This window comes from Limanda limanda, chromosome 14, assembly GCF_963576545.1.
Source record: "Limanda limanda chromosome 14, fLimLim1.1, whole genome shotgun sequence".
Lineage (NCBI taxonomy): Eukaryota > Metazoa > Chordata > Actinopteri > Pleuronectiformes > Pleuronectidae > Limanda > Limanda limanda.
Window position 1 is genome coordinate 2,673,178 of NC_083649.1, and position 17,236 is coordinate 2,690,413.

Genomic DNA, 17,236 nt, shown 5'->3' on the forward strand with positions numbered 1-17,236 from the left:
ACTTTCCATGGGAAGTTAAGCTCGGTAATTTTGGGAATTTTGAAAAAAAAACAAAAACTACGCAAATTAAACGCTGAGCAATAAAAACATCATTCAAAACTCTATTTTAAAGATGTATGGAACGTTGAGTTTCAACCCTCCACTGTGCATTCTTCCATCACATGCACAGATAACTCCCAGCATGCTTCACTCTACAGCAGGGCTATTGAGGCCTGCTGTAGAGTGAAGGACTAGTCAGGTAAGTTTCCATGATATTACTGGGGAAAATATATTAGCATGCTGATTGAGGATTGTTCATCTGTTCATCTAGCCTATTTCCATTCATTTATCCATCAATTGTAAAATATGTTTACGGACGATTCCAATTGTTTGGCTAACTATTTATATCTCTGGCATTGCATTAGTGTTTTTTTACAAACTTTTTTCTCATCTTATTCTACAGAACAATGCCACGTGCACTCTCTCATGTGTGGAGACATTTCACCTCATCCAATGTAGAAGGAAAGGCTGTGTACATTAGCAAATACTGTGCAAAGACCTATGTTAAGAATGACACAACGATGCAGAAGCATATAGTCAAGTGCCCAAAGTTTCCTCAGGGCTCAAATCAGCCTATGACAAAACAAAATGTTTATATTTATGTCTGTATATGAAAAGGTAAATACAGTTAGTATAAATTACACACAACATTTCCAGTTTATTCCCGTCAATTCCCGTTAATTCCTGTTAATTCCCGTTAATTCCCGTATATTCCTGTATATTTCTGTTAATTCCCGTTAATTCCCATGGAAAGTTTCCAGCTTTGAATATTCCCGGTATTTTGCAACCCTATTGGTAACCCTTGATTTTGTGAAATATAACATTCCCACTCATTACATTATGGAAAAACCACAGCCTTTCTCAGTGTCCCCATGGGTTTCTCTGGAAATAGAAGCTCCTGATGTTAAACAATGCATTTAGTGAACATTTACAGACTTACTTCCCCTCTCCATATCATCCTCAAGTACAGACTCCTTATGTCTCTGGCCGACCAGTTTCCACTTTGACTGTATTCCACTCGATGTGGATCTGGAGGCGAGCGGCTGCAGGGACAGTGATGACAGAGTGGATCACAATCACCAGGAGATATGAGCTTAAAGCTGCTGACACACAGAAAACCCTCTTCTCCTCTTTGAGGATTGTTTTCTGTGCATCTTTAAATCTTCTCTCAGGCCTTGTTCTCCGGCCTCTGGAGACACGACAGGATCCCACTTACTGTGAATTGAACCTGAAACCACACGCTGGCCCAGATGAGACGCCGACGCTCAGAGGGAACAGAGTGGGAGCTCGGCACGGAGGCAGAAAACAGAAACACACTTTCCTCTAAATAGAAGAACAAACAAAAGACCAGTTGTCACAGTCGACAGCTGTGAGGTTCCTCTCGTTGAATAAGTAAAAACAAGCACTTTAAACCACTTAGTCCAATGGGCAGCCAATCAGGGAGCAGCATGTTAACAAGAAGAAGCTTCAATCTCTCAGAAGATCAGACACCGTGGTTCCGTCTTTTCATCCCTCGTTCCCACGACGACACAGACACAGAACAAACCAGGTTGTGTCGAGGTCGGTTGTTTACACGTTGCTGTATCGTTTATTCTGAGCAGCCGAGATGTCGATGATGGTGAAGTTGAAGGAAGGATTCCGCGGACCCAGAACTAGCTCGTATGGTAAAAGTTTATTACAGAGAAGTTCACAGATCAGGACGGATTCTAGAAACCCGGAGACATCCACACGCCAATACTGGAAGCCTGAATTTGCAGGAGTCAAACCCACATTATATAGAGAGGTTGTGACCCAAGGCAAAACAACGTCCCACATCCCGAGGTTCAGCAGGACATGACTGCATGTGTCTAATTATATAATGTAAAAGAAACGATGAATTCATAAGGACATGCCTGGTGCTTAATAGACGAAGACCCATGTTCTATACTCATCTATGAACTGATTCTGGTTTCTATCGAATTTAAAGGGATCGATTAACAGAATATACTACAGCTGCAAAGAAGACGGACCTGCAGGTATGTTCCAGCTCAGAGAAGCTTCAGGTGACAGACGCTGGAGATGGAGAAGAAGGCTCAGGTCTCACGAGGTTCTTCATGACGTCCAATCGTCTTTGAGCAGGAGAGTGAAACTCAAACTTCTCCCTGGGATCTGTCCTCTGATCTGATGGAAGCTCGGAAAAACAATTGCATAACAATTGCATAACGTAGCACACACACTTGAACTAAGTCAAAGCTGAGCAGAGAACATGAAAAGAACATTCAGTGTTGTGTACCAGTAAGTCGACTCTTTCTTTTTCAACTGATCATCTCCCCCTGACCACCGTCAGCGTAATTAAAAGGTTTTTTATTCACATGAGTTCAGTGAATTTCAAGGATTAAAATCTGGTGATATGTGAAGATATGTGCAGACATGGTGTCAGTAATAATTGAACAGTTATTTTTACTTTGAAAACCTGAAAGAACTGGTTTCATGACGATCATCATTGGTCCTGCAGGCTCAGAACGACTTCACTTTGATTCACAAGCTATGAAACAACTTCTTATGCACAACATGACCCGTATTCAGTTCCTATGTTAATTCATCCATGGCTGAATGTATTGTTCATAAAGTAATTAAGAAAGGAAAAATACAAATAATGATTTGTGGGAATCAAAAACAAGATATCAAATGAGTACCTGGAATATTAAATGATAAAATACATTTATTTCAAAGATAAAGCAAAGAAACACTCAGCCATGCATGAAATCACAAAGGAAATGAACACAGATCCTTATTGACCCATGTTGTGCATCAGAAGGGGAATGAAACAAAAATGATTTTATTCAAAAGGTAATAAAGCTAAAATTTAAATAATGATTTGTGATGATTTAAAACGAGTTAACTCAGGAAAACCTGAAATACTGAATGACAAAATGAGTTAACTGCAAATATATAGAAAATAAAAACTGAACAGTTGTGTATCAAAGGGTTAAAACTATAACTTTGGTTAAAATTGTCAACACTAATTCCAACATGTGTCGCTTCATTAAGTCAAATCATTACATCTACAGATCTAAGATGATGAGTCACTCTTCAGCTTGTCTTTAAATGAACCTTCAGAGCAGTTTTCCTCAACATTTAACGTGTTCTGAGTTCTGCAGCGTGTGTGTGGACGACTGAAGTTTGAGAAGTTTCCACGTTTCACTGAGAGTTTTGCACCTGAATCCCATGAGGACAGAGAAGAAGCTGGAGGAGACACAGGAAGTCAGTGACGGTGTTTCTCCTTCTCTCTCTCTCTCTCTCTCTCTGCCTCTGAAACTGCTGCACGCAAACTCCTAATCCAGACTTTCTTCAGGTGTAGTTTTCTGCTTATTGTGTTATTTTGCTCTCTTTTGGGGATTTGAGTGTGTATATATATAGCAACTATTTTTCTTGCAGCGAGCTTTAATGTTGGGCCTTTATCTGTGTGTAGCGTTCAGATAAAGCTGTGCTCATGAATACAGGAGGGGAAGCTCCGGCTTTGTTCTGCGCCTCCAAGCATCCACCATCAATAACACATGCTTTTCTGGTGCTAAAGACAATTGTTGTAATTCATCATCATTGCTGGAGAATAACATTACAAACAAATCAGTGAGCAGGCGTAAATCCGGCTGAGAGCAGATTGATGTCTGGTGACACCGGGTTCTCTTTCTGGATAAATGTAAATTATACTGCAAATAAAAAACAGTTCCTTAAAGCAGAGAGTTTATCAGAAACTTATTTTAGTTTTAGATCCAAACTTTTATTTGGGACTTTTCCTGTCAGACGACAACTTCTGATCATTTTCACAGCCGACGTTTAGACACAGATGCAACTCATAAGTCTGAGGCATAATTAATCTGATTGGTCCAAGTGTTCCGGGCAGGACAATGGGAATAATCCTGATTCATTACGAGTGACCAACATATCGACAGACTGGTAAACTGTGAGTTTCTGCTTCATCACATGTTTGAAGTTATAGCAGCAAAGTTAACTGTAAAAAACAGATGCAATCAAAAGACGACTAAAACTAAACGTCCCTTTGACTTTCAAAACACTGTGGATTTCTCATTCTCATGGAAACATTTCGGATAATTATAACTTTATTTGTACGGAACTGATCTAAACAAAGTGATTCACAGAATCAATGGTTTAAAATTCAGTTTTCAGGGTCAAATCATTACATGAAGGTCGAGACATTAAAATGTATAGAGAATCAAACAGGCAGACACACACACAAATACAAGTTATCAACAACAAGTCTGAAGCACAACAAGGCACCACAACATTCTGAGGATCTGCTGATCAGACCCGGGGGTTCGATACCTGCAGCAGGTGAGAGGGTGATTGACAGAGATGAGGTTCTGGTGTGTGATTGGTCAGGAGGAGCAGAAAGTGAAGGCCACGCCCACCAAGTGGTACACACACATTCCATCCAGGTGCACAACAAGTGGACCAGAAACAGCCAGATCTATAATTATATTTATAATAATAATAACTTTATTTATATATCACAACTTACACAACATGGTTACAAAGTGCTTCACCAAATACATGGTACAAAAATATAGGGAAATAATGCTGCGGATAAAGATGTTTAAGAACCGGCATAAAATGTAGTTGCTCCTCCGCTCGGTTCCACAAACACACGTTGGGTTCTACTGAGAACAAACCAGAACGTCAGGCGTCCAAGTGGTTTGACGAAGTGTTAACGGAGAATTACACTCGTGTGATCCATCATTAAAAGAGCTGTTTGATCGATATCATTACTTTAAGGATCGACAGCGTAGGTTAATTCAAAGTACTTGGCTCAGATTTATTCTCCTGAGCAGAAAGTCGTTGTGGTTATTTAAAGCCTCCGACCGATCCAGCCTTGATTTCTCTGGTCACCTCTTCAAAAGTTGGTCAGTTGGTTTTACAGATGAAGTTTCGAGGCCTCGAGTTAAATCATCCTGGAGCCTTCGCTGTCGCTCTAATTCTCTTGCTGAGACAGAGAGGGAGCAGAGGGAAGTGAGCCTTCAAAATAAAACACACTGATGACACAAAACGGAGACAGATGGGAGCATAAATGTCAGAATCAAAAACAAGACAGGACTTTTACATATTGTTGTTATTCTCTTACGTCGTCTTCAGACATGAACTCAAGGAAAGTTGAGTCTGGTCTTTCTCATGTGAAGCAGCAGCAGGAGACTCAGAAAGAAGGATCAGTGTTTCTGTTTCATCAGCACCGACGTCGGCCTCATCAGAAGATAGAAGAAGAAGATCTTCTACGTGTACGGCTTACTCAAAAACTTACTGGATGTATTTCAGTAAAACTTTGAGGAAGGATTTAGTAAATACCGACGATTGTCAGATGTCGGAATTTCTTCTCCTCTTTGTTTAATGTTGTGAGACAGAACTTTTTTATGGGAAACATTTTAGTTGATTTCCCACAAATATATTCATGGATCTTTTTGTTTACAATAACTGTCGAGCCTTGGCAGCGGTTTGTTTGTCTATGGAGCGCCAATTCTATTTCACTCCATTTTATTCATTCTGTGAATTTTGGTTGCTTGATTTTATTGAGTCCATTCGTTTTTTTATCATTTTACAGACTTGTAAAAACACTGAGTACCTTTGTTTTGAAGTGTTCAATACAAATGAAGATTAATATTATCATGATCAACGTGCACGTTTGTCCACCTGTGGTTTTTTAAAGAGGCTGTTTAAGTCTCCCGGGGCGGCTGATGACTCTGGAACCGGCAGCTCGATGGAGCACGGAGGATCAAGGCTGCTCCAGAGAGACACTGCTGAAAAATTAATGACCAAACACAAACATCTACATCATGTAAACACTGCAGATAAGATGTCTCTGTCAGCGCCGAGCGGAAACCCGACTTAACGATCTGGCTTTTATGGCTGGTGCTGAACTGAGCCTGAGTTATACAGCAAGACGTTCGGCTGCTTATTACTCGTGCTAATGTGAGTTTCTTGTGAAAACATAGCCGGCAAGGACACACATCAACCACACACATTGACGCATGTTCCTCCCTCACACACACGCACACACACACACACACACACACACACACACACACACACACACACACACACACCAACACGGATACTCAACCTCTGCTGGGGCGACGCTTTCCTCCGGGGAAATATAGTCGAGTGAAGTTTCTGCGCAAACTAATTTAAACTTTGTATGTCGGCCGGAGAACAATCATATCTGCAAGTGCACCGTCAAATAATGCAGAAAACACTGATTAGTGCGGCTTACGAAGGAGGCTTAATTAACACGTCGAAAGCTTTATGAAATAACAGATAACTGAGAATAAATAGGAGGATTTCTTGGGAAATAGTTTCTCAGACCTGCTCCGGTTATGTTTGTGTATTGATGGTAACATCGAGCGGTGCCTATTTGCCTGTTGGAAGTCAGACAACTCTGTCAATACCACAGGCTTCACATTCTGGGACCTGGCATCAGTTGAGTGATTCAGATATTATTTATTCATCCGAGGAGCCGGGACCACAGCTGAATGTCTAATCCGGAGCAGAAGGGCCTTAATATTTCCTCTAATGGTCACCACATATATTTGGGAGGCAGAACGCTTTTAATAACCTGTTGAATCATCACTGAAACCCCTCCCATCCTCCCCACCCCCCTCATCAATACCTGTAGAAAGAAGGTAAGAAAGGATGCAACACAATAGCTTTGGTCTTAATTTTATTTGTTAATATTCTTTCCATCAAGTTCCTGTGAATGCCTTCGAGGACAGACTCTTTAAAAAGCTCAGAGTGGCCGTGTGGAACAAACACAAACACTTTACACGTGTTCAGACAAGATCGTTAAGACCTTACGTTTGTATTTGAGTGTGTGTTGTCCCTCCCGTCCTGAGGGTGGTGCTGTTTCACCTACCTGAAGATGGTGACAAGTGATTGGACAGGAAACAAATATTATAATATCATGGATTGTTTTGTGTTTTGTTTTTAGATGCGTCTCAATCAGGGGCTGCATCGGAAGACCGATTGCATCACAACGATGCAACAAAACAAAACACATAAGCAACACTTCCTGTACCTGTTTCAAAGTAAAAGCATGGTTTCATATTTTGAAGCAACAATGATGGCACTTGGGCGGCCTGCTCCTGTTTGCATGATCTGGGCCATGAGTGAGCCAGACACAACCAGGAAGGAAACACATGAACCATGACTGGCGAACACTCTCTTCCTCATCCGGCCCATATTTGGCCACACTCCGTTTCCTGATCCGTCCCAGATACCATGTGACTGATGCCCTAGAACTGGCCTGACTATGGACCACATGTGCGTTTCTGTTCTGGCGCTGATCCGGCCCGGTGTACGCAGCAGCTCCTCAGTTCGTCCCCATTAGTCAAGAAGTTTAGAGTCAACGGTCCCTAATGTGACTTCTGAGACAGACACACACGTCTATAGGACGTCTACTCTACGAGCACCTGTGAGCCGCTCATCTCCATCCCGTGGTGCCCCCCCGCCGCCGGCCTCAGGAGAGCAGTGAGCGCTGTCTGCTCTTGTTTTATACATAACCAGCAGCCTGATCTAATTACTCTGTGATGGAGAGCAGTCAATTTCACAGTCAGCCAGACATTTCTGCCGCCGAAAAATTGGGGCCACCCAAGTTTGATATATGAGGCAATAACCTGTAATGTAATGAAGTCACCTTCAGACCAAGACCCCTGTCACTGAAATAATAATGAATTATAACAAGTATAATAGTATTTAGGTTTGACACGCTGAGACTCTTTCCCTGTCTCCAGGTTTCCCCTCCACACTCCATCTTCCCCTCGCTCCCTCTCTCTCGCTCCAAATGGATTTTTCCTTTTTCTTTTTTCTCCGAGAAGGTGGAAATGTAAGTGACTTTAAAGTTTATGGCCGAGCCTGTGGAGCAGGCAGTTTGACTGTGGGCCTTAAATGAGACATATGCACAGGGTGAAGTATCAAACACCTCCAAGACTCACAGTTCAAACTAATTTACTTAAGCTAGGTGGACGGCCATAAAAATCAGATCTTGGTCCTGTCATCATAATCCTAATGTCATATTTAAAGTGATGAGCTCAGTAGCTTTATGTCTTGGCAAAATGCTATGAGGGCATAAGAGAATCTGTTAAATATACAGTTTCTGTGGTCGGGCTGAAATACGGCCCGGTCTGACGATGGTGGATAGTTTTTATTTCAGCTGCGGAACACGAGTGGAAGAGCAATAAAAACAGGAGGACACCAACCACTGCATCAAAAAGAGACTGAAGCTAAAGAGTGAGCTGATATCGGACCTTTGAATTATTCATGTGCAGGTAAACATGTCTCCATATGAAGGTATTGTTTCCTAGCATATACATTAAACATTAAAAAGCAACTCTATGTCTGTGTGGTCTTTACAGCCAGTTGCAGTGCATATTGTGGCACGTGTGCATTGAGTTTGCATGTCCTTCCTTTGTTTGTGGGGTTTTTACTCCGGCTGAGAGTTTAAAGATGTTTCATAGATTTTTTTCAGCATTTCAGTGAATATTTGCTTCTGTTATTTCTTTCTTGAGTAACAACGGTTTTCCAGTAAGTTGTTAAATTGCTTTTTTTTTTCCCTCACATGTTTTTTTTACGTTTCAAAGATTGGATTTAATGAGTTGTTGGAAATCGTAGACCTCATGGGTTTTACTGAATGGCTGATCAGGTGTAGAGAATAATAACATCAGTCTCGTGGGTTTAAAAGCATTTCTGTAATAATTGTGTAGACGTAAACAGTATCATATTTGTTTGGTATAAGCAGAAAAGAATACAACCTTTTTGCAGATGACTCAAAACCCCAATGGACATGAATGCAGGAATCCATCTTAAATGCTCCACAACAACTGGACTAACATCAATGTGAATGATTATAATAATCATCTTATTAAAAGCAGGATGTGTAGTTGACAGCTCGTGTGATGTTGAGTCTCCGTCGTCTCTTCAAACTTCACACGTCTGTTTCTTAAGCCTCGTGAAAGCAAAACCACCAAACATCCGTCCCCTGCAGACAACTGTAAAAACCTTCATAAAGTTTTACAGGAGCGACACGATGAATTATGACTAACGTGTGTCACGTGACCGTGGAGCCGCCTCCTCCTCCCGAGGTTTTACATCTGGCACAAGGTCACTGCTCCGTTCACCTCAGACACAGCGAGCAGCAGCACTGTGGTTTTCCTGAGCCCCCCCCCAGCACAGAGATAGATGAAGAGGATGTGTGTGTGTTTGTGTGTGTTTGTGTGTGTGTGTGTGTGTGTGCGTCCTCTGTCATTTTAAACGCAGCCCGTCCTTCCGGGGCCTTCACTCATGCGTACAGTCATCTGGATGTGTTGTCATGCCAACCTTTAGTGAACCTTGTTATCCAAAGTGCCCTCTGGAGTCACGTGATTTATTCCTAAAGCTCGGGGGGGAAAGATGGAACTGAGCCGCGTCACAACCTTCACATCAGGTGCGTTCACGTCGAGGTGTTCGACCTGTTTATCAAACACAAGATCACCTGTAACATCCGATACGTCCTTGTGTAACGTTCTTTGTTGTTGGTGGTTTGTTACACAAAGTTCTGCAGCTGCTGAAGAACTTTGGACCAAGACAAATTCCCAAAATGTTCACACATGAGGTTATTTTAAGTTTAAAATACACAAAAGGTTATGGGAGTTGTTCTTGTTATTGCTCCTTGTTCATGGAACAGGAGGTTTTTAGCAGGAGCTGAATTCTCCTCCTTGTTGTGGGATGGGACACGACCTGAGGAAGAAGTAGATCTGGTTAAACAGAGAGACTCAGAAAGTCAAGGTGGGACATCAGCCTTGTGGAGGTGTGTGCTCTTGTCTTTATCGAAACTTTAAACATGCAACCTTCCAGTTTGTCTCCCACTGGTACTGATTGTCTCCTATGTCTCATATGAGAGAAGAGTCTGGACAAACATCATCATCATTGAAGTTGGACAAGGTTTCGTATTCAAGCCATTACTCTAAAATGCAGAAATGTGTAAAAATGAAACATCTCTGTGGTCAAATGTACATGAAGTGGAAGATTGAAAAATGTATAAGACACCAACACAGTGTAGAACGTAAATGAAACATGTGAACTAATTCAAACATATTTCTCAGCTGGTTCAGAAGTGAAGGTGCAAACAGTTTAAAACTCATTCCTCTGGTTTGCTTTGGCTTCCAGTCGCTGATGAAGCTCTGGAGAGTTCTGCAGCGTTTCCATCAGGAACCAGTGGCTCAGGAGTTGCTTACCGGTTCAAATTTCTGGTGTAGTGGGGAAAATGTGGGTAAATTACATGAATTAGTTTCACTCCCCACCTAATAAGCCCCAGGGCAACTCCTCCAGTGAATCTGCAGCAGCTGCGAGTTGCTCTGAGAGAGTGGGAATGTGTGGATGTGATGCAGGTGCAGTTCATGTTCCCTGGATAAATAAGAAGTTTAAATAACGAAGTGTATGAAAATTACGCAGAGAAAAGGTATTTCACCACAAATTTAAACCTTCTAATTTGATTTAATGAAACTATATCTATGTTTCTACCCTTGATATAAATAAAAAATACACATTTCATCTGTCCTGGATCTGGACTGAAGCTGAGGCCGTTTCAGGAGGAGTCTCAAACCTCCGTGTGCCCATTAGCTCGCCTGGTGGCACATTCGCCCAGGCAGCAGTTTTTAATACTTTAATAAATGTTGCGTTTTAAGGCCACACCATCACAGACGCCCCATTCATTTCCAAAATGGAGAGAGTTGAAGTCAGTTGTAGAAATGATGTGCCGTGTTTGCAGCAGGCGTCAGTGAGCTCTGTGTTTTCAGGTCAGTTGAGAGAAGTGAGCGGCAGCGAGCGGCCATTAGAGACACAGCGAGACACCGTGAGTCCTGCACTTTGTCTGGATGAGCACTCCACATCACAAGGAAGAGGTGAGACCCACCGCGACCATTAACAAGCACACACACACACCTACACAAAGCACATGGAACAACAATGTGTGTGTGTGTGTGTGTGTGTGTGTGTGTGTAGCTCACCTGAAATCACTGCACAAGCTGCGTTTCTAAAACCCACATGTGGTTCTTCACAGGAAGCAGAATCTTTATACAACAAAGTCAAAGCTGCTCGATAAAAGCAGTTGTTTCTAAAAACACATTGATCAATATGTGTATGAGTCGACTCAATAGAAGATCAGTGAAGCTGCTGAATGACTCACGGTTTGCCTCCGATTAATAATGCAGCATATTGATGTGTTTAATGTGTAATTAGTCGGCACATCAGCCCAACACTCACATGCTGAGTCGATGGAAGCAGCTGTGATCACAAACAACACAAATCAGCTGCTGTCGCTCAGTCTCACATATCAACCTCACGTTTGTATTATAAATTATTATATTTCTAAATCTGATGATTGCTTTGCTGATATCATTGTTTCATGTCACTAGTTCTAATCAAGATTTGATCGAATTTGAAGCGGCAGTAACTTCCTGCTAAGTTCTGCACATTTTTGCCTTTTGTCAATTCTATAATTTTGTGTAATTTCAGTTTGTGGTTCCAATGAACTGCTGCACACATGTGACCTGTCAGATCACTTCCTGCCTCCTCATGTTTTCATCCTCAGTTCTTCTTCACCGATATCAATAACACGTGGTGGAGGGATGTGGCACGACCCAAGGATGAAAATGTTTTGGAATGGATCTGGAAAAAGGAGAGGATCCAGAAACCTACTGAGCCTTTAAATGATGCAAAGGCCACATTTAAAGACTGATGACATCACAGTGGGACTCAAGCAGCTGGGAAATCATCTGTAGATTTTACCAAGTGTTGCTTTACCGTGTCTGAACCACGCTCTTATTTTGGGACCTCAGATTTCCGCCTGTTCTCAGACCGACTTCCTGTGTGTGATGAGCCGGACTGTGAGAGACGATTTCACCTTTATCTCAAACCTCGTCTCCTCTGTGTTCTCTTCACTGCTCCACCAGTGCACCAGTGACACAAATACTCTTCTGACACATTTCAGTTAACACAGGAAGGGGGATACATATCTGCTAAATAAAACAGACACTAACGTAACATGATTTATGATTTTATCGGCTGCTCGCGCTGTAAAGACCCCAGTTCGTCTTCATTTAGACAAGGGGCCTGAAATGCGGTTTTCGTTTCTGCCGAGCTCAGCAGGGAGCGGGTGGCCTCTTCAGGTCGCTCTGATTAGCAGATGGGTTTGAAATGAAGACGCACTTGAAGTGGACGAGCGGTGTGATGAGGATCGATGGAGAACAGGAGGCTGGAGGAGGGAGGGACGGCGCTGGGAGAGAAGAGCTGCTTCAAGGGATTTGAGCGGATGTAAGAAAAACGGGATGTGGTCGAAGTTCTCCTCCGACAGGAAGAAAACTTCCAACACTTTCGAAAGAACGTCCTGCAATATCCAGTCGTATGGTGAGCACGGCTTTAAGGGTCTAAGGTTACAGTCTGGTGGTTAAGGTTAATAACAAAAGGAAGAATTTAATAATTACCGATCTGTGACCTTCAGGTCTGTGCCTGAGAGTCAGAATCGCTCTGCGCTGGATGAGATGTATATGAAGTTATTCCCGTGGGACGAAGCTGAGATTTAAAGAACAAACTGACGGAAGAGACAAGAGGAGAAGTGAAGCAGATCCTGTCAGAAGCTCAGATGAGACCTTTCCCAGACAGGACGTGTCCGACCATCAGCCGGGCAGATGACTGCCGCGTCTTTTGGTTTCTGTTTCCTCTTTCTTTTGTTGTCCTTCATTTCCTTGAAGCTTACCGAGCTTTGAAAAGTTCCAAAATCCGAAAGCACATTTGATTTCTTTCAATCCACAGGAGGAGTTTGTGAAGTTCAGCATGAAGAATGGAAATAATCACAAATCTCTTTGAGTCACAGCAGCTGCAGGTGCAGAGCAGGAACATGAAGAAGCTGCTGACCATCACCACCAGGACGGTGGATTCACGACCTCTGATCAATATGAGTCTTTGCATTACTTCAAATCATAAGCACTGAAGTGTAAGTGCAGCTCAGGCTGATGGGAAAGTGTAATAATCATACATCAGAGAACTGGACGTGAAGGAAAATGCTACATTTCTGAATCTGACAGGTTCCGGTGAGAGAAAGATTGTAGCTTTGGTTAAATGTTGATTATAGGTTGAGCGCTTTAGTATTGAGATGCATCCCTGTTGCTATGGTTACGCCTAATCGAAGAACTCTGGAAACGTTTAAGTTTGAAAACCTGGAAAAGCACACAAACACTCACACGGCCGTAAAAAGTTTTCCATTGATTTGAAACATCAACAATAATTCTCCTCATTCGGAAGTGAAGAGCGTCTTTTGTGGAACAGCGACTCTAAACGGATCTGAGCCGGGCGATCGTTCAGCGACACATTCATAACACAAAAGACAGAGATTGTTAGAATAGAGAGAGTGTGTGTGTGTGTGTGTGTGTGTGTGTGTGTGTGTGTGTGTGTGTGTGTGTGTGTGTGTGTGTGTGTGTGTGTGTGTGTGTGTGTGTGTTCACAGCCTTCAGATCACTCTCTCTTTCTTTGCTTCCCTTTGGAAAAGTGAATTAAGTCCAAAAGTTTTATTCAAACCCACGAAAAGTAAACAAGGTAAGAAACTTGTGCTAATTCGAGAACAATCCAAATATTGTCTTGATATTTGTGTTCAGGTTGAACTTCAGGAGATTATCCAGAGTTCAGCTCGAGTCTAAAACCTGTTCTTCACAAAGACTCAGTGTTAAGAGCGATAAGGCCTCAGATGATCATTTCTAGAATTAATATTTGGAGGCTTTTAATAAACTGAAGGAATTAAAAAGAAGGACTTAAAATGTTCCCAGTTAATTCAAGTTAAACAATCTGTAAAAAGCAGTTTTGTCCGATGCTGATTTCATGTTTTTTTTTTACTTTTTGCTTCTCAACTCATTGGTTTTGCTCTTTTTTCGCCGCAGGTCATTTTTTTTCTCAATGTACATTTCGTATTTTTATTGCAATAAGGATTTTCTGTTCTTTCACCAGACAGATTTTAATCTTTTGGAAATATTACCTGGATGAGTGAGAGAATATAAAAAAGGATAATACCTCTGCTTCCTCTGTCGTAACTGGGGATAATCAAGATTAAATCAGGTGATCATTTATGAATAAAGACTTTCTAATGTCTCTTTAGCTTCAGATAAAACTCATTTTTATAACCGTATCAGCATAATGGTTTGATGGATTGGACCAAAATGATACTTTACATAGTTTTTACTGCTTTACACAGTGTATTAGCATGCAGGCTAATCCAAGAGCTCACGTATCCAGCCTGTGTCTTCTTCCATACCTCAATTAAAGGCCACCACATTATTAACTCTTTCATTATATATTGCAACTTGTCTTGTTTTACTCTTAATCACCGAGAAATACACTATACAAAACATGCATCACAGTTTATTGAAGATTTATCTGCATTTTCAATTCATCAGAAGCCGCATAAACGAACAATCTGAGTTGTAGAAGACATCAAGCGACTCCACGGGCGTTTTGTCCTCATGTTTATTAATACAGCGGTTGTGACAGGCGTCGCATGCAGTCGGCGCCGCAGTATTTTCATCGTCAAATGCAATTAGCCGCGACCTACTTCACGAGAGGGAGAAATATTGTTCTTTAATTGCCTCGCATCCCGGAGAGCGGCAAGTGGGGGGGGGTGTTTTATATCCCACTGCCAGTCAGGCTGCGGGATCATAACTGGGAAAATGTTAATGACGCATGTTCAGAGCACTTGTCAGCAGGTTAATGAATAATTACTAACTTTCCTCTGTAGAAAAAGAGAAAGAGAGACGATCCCATTTCATCTAAATCACCTTTAATCAGGAGGAAATCGATGTGGATGACGTTCACTGAGCAGATTTACTGTTCGGCAAAATGCTAATGAAGTCGTGTCCTCGGGCAAAGCGGCCGTTTATGAATGTAAAGAAAGAAAATGGGATCTGGGTTGAATAGATTTGAGTTTCTCTTATTTAAATATAATTCAATGAGCATTTCATCAGATTCATGTTGTCCTTCATCCTGTTGTTTGTTTGGTCTCAAGATGTAATAATCTACAAATTAAAAAGCGTTGAAATTCACATTAAAACCAGGATTTAAAGCTGTTTCATATTTTAGTAAGTGACAAAAATCAGCCGCTGTATGCAAATGTTTTTAATAGCTCATGAAAACTGTGATTTCTCATAAATGTGACGTTAATATTTCCCACGTTATCTCGTAGAGCTGCTTGGCATTCTGCTGTTTCCCTGCTGGAAGCTGAAGGGTGGAATCGACGATCAGTTTCAGGAGAGAAGGATTCAAACTTTTTAAAGTACATTATTGATTTTGTCTTTGTCTGAAGCACTGACATTAAAAACAGAGCCGGCTCTTCGCCTGCTGAAGGTAAAATAAAGACGTTTCTGGAAGAAGAATTCAGCTGAAGAGACAATTTATTTCCCCTAAATCTTCAGTATCGCATTAAAGAAAACGGGACCTTGGCCGTGAGTGAGGCTCAGTGCTCGCAGTGAAAACACTGACTCCATCATGAGGTCACACAGCTACAAGAATGTTCAGCCACTGAGGTTTATATGAAGTACTTCATTATTTTGCAGGTATTTAGTCAAAATGTAAGAAAGGAAATAAAACAGAAAAGACATCATAGGATCATCACAGTTAAAATGATACATCCTGTTACGACAATAAATGTCTGTTCCATCCGATGGATTTGATGCAAGAATAATGAAATGTTTGCAACTGAGCTACACAAGCTGCATTTTTTATTAAGTCCCACAAAATAGATCAAACTGGTGATTTACAGTCGCTGGTGCAGATTGAGCAGCTTTTACTTTACATTTCACTTCAAACCGGACCTGCTGGGATGTGGAGTCTGGTTGGTGAGCACTGTGGTCTCCTCCCAGTCGTTAACTGGTTCCTGTCAAGCCTCTCATCAGAGCCTCAGCTGGTCTTAAAGAGTGACACCAAACGACCTGAGAGCAGAACTCCCTGCAGCTCCTGACGTGTCAGACTCGTCTTCATTAACCTGAGCAGCAGCTGATGAAACCACTGCAGGTGCAGGTCGAGGCTGGAATCCTCTGCAGCAGCCGAGAGGTCAGTCTAAATCCTTACCGAGCAATAAAAGCTAAAAATGGAAAAAATATCTTGTTTTAAAAAAGCTAACTTAGGGTCAAGGTCAAGAAAATATGGTCTAAAAGTCGCATTAGTTGAAATAAGAATAAGAAGATGACGTCATGGAGCTAAAAAAAGTATTATTCCAGAAATCCAACCCATAAGATGAGAGACAAGATCAAGTTTACTGAGATTAACCAATCATTGATCTTTATAAGGTGTGTGGTATATTGAATATTAAATTGAATATTAGTATAATATAATATGTCTCTCTTCACCCCCTCTGCTCCTTTTCCTCCCTCCTTCCTTCCGTCCAGCCTCGTTCTGTTCATCACTTCCTCTCCAGATGACCCAGATGCAATTCAGTTATCAATTACACACACACACACACACACACACACACACACACACAAACACACACACAGACACACACACGTTTCTTTGCACTGGAAATAAATACTAAATAAAAATCCACTGATCTAAAAGGTGACATGTTTTGTGATGATCTGAGATTTCCAGATAAAATCACTTCGAATGATGATGAAAGAATCAACGTCTTTCTGAAGATGTGTGCGACGGAAATTAGGTTAAAAATAAGGCTGAGAACGAGGAGTGAGTCAGCAGCGTCTTAACACAACTACACACACACACACACACACACACACACACACACACTTAAGCAGCCTCACAAAGACTGTATCTAATGGATAAGTGACTCACACTAATTTCCAAACACTTGTGTACAGTGTGCACACATGAACTCCAGATAATTAACTATAATTGCCCTTTCTCTCTCTCTCTCTCTCTCTCTCTCTCTCTCTCTCTCTCTCTCTCTCTCTCTCTCTCTCTCTCTCTCTCTCTCTCTCTCTCTCTCTCTCTCTCTCTCTCTCTCTCTCTCTCTCTCTCTCTCTCTCTCTCTCTCTCTCTCTCTCTCCTCCCCTCTCCTCTCCTCTTCTCCTCTCTCTCTCGCTCTTCAGCCTGATAATTGCTCAGTAAGAGTTTCTTCAAGATGATAAAAAACACAACCTGTATTTTCCTCTTCATCAGTTTGCTGCAGAGAGTGTGGAGCTGA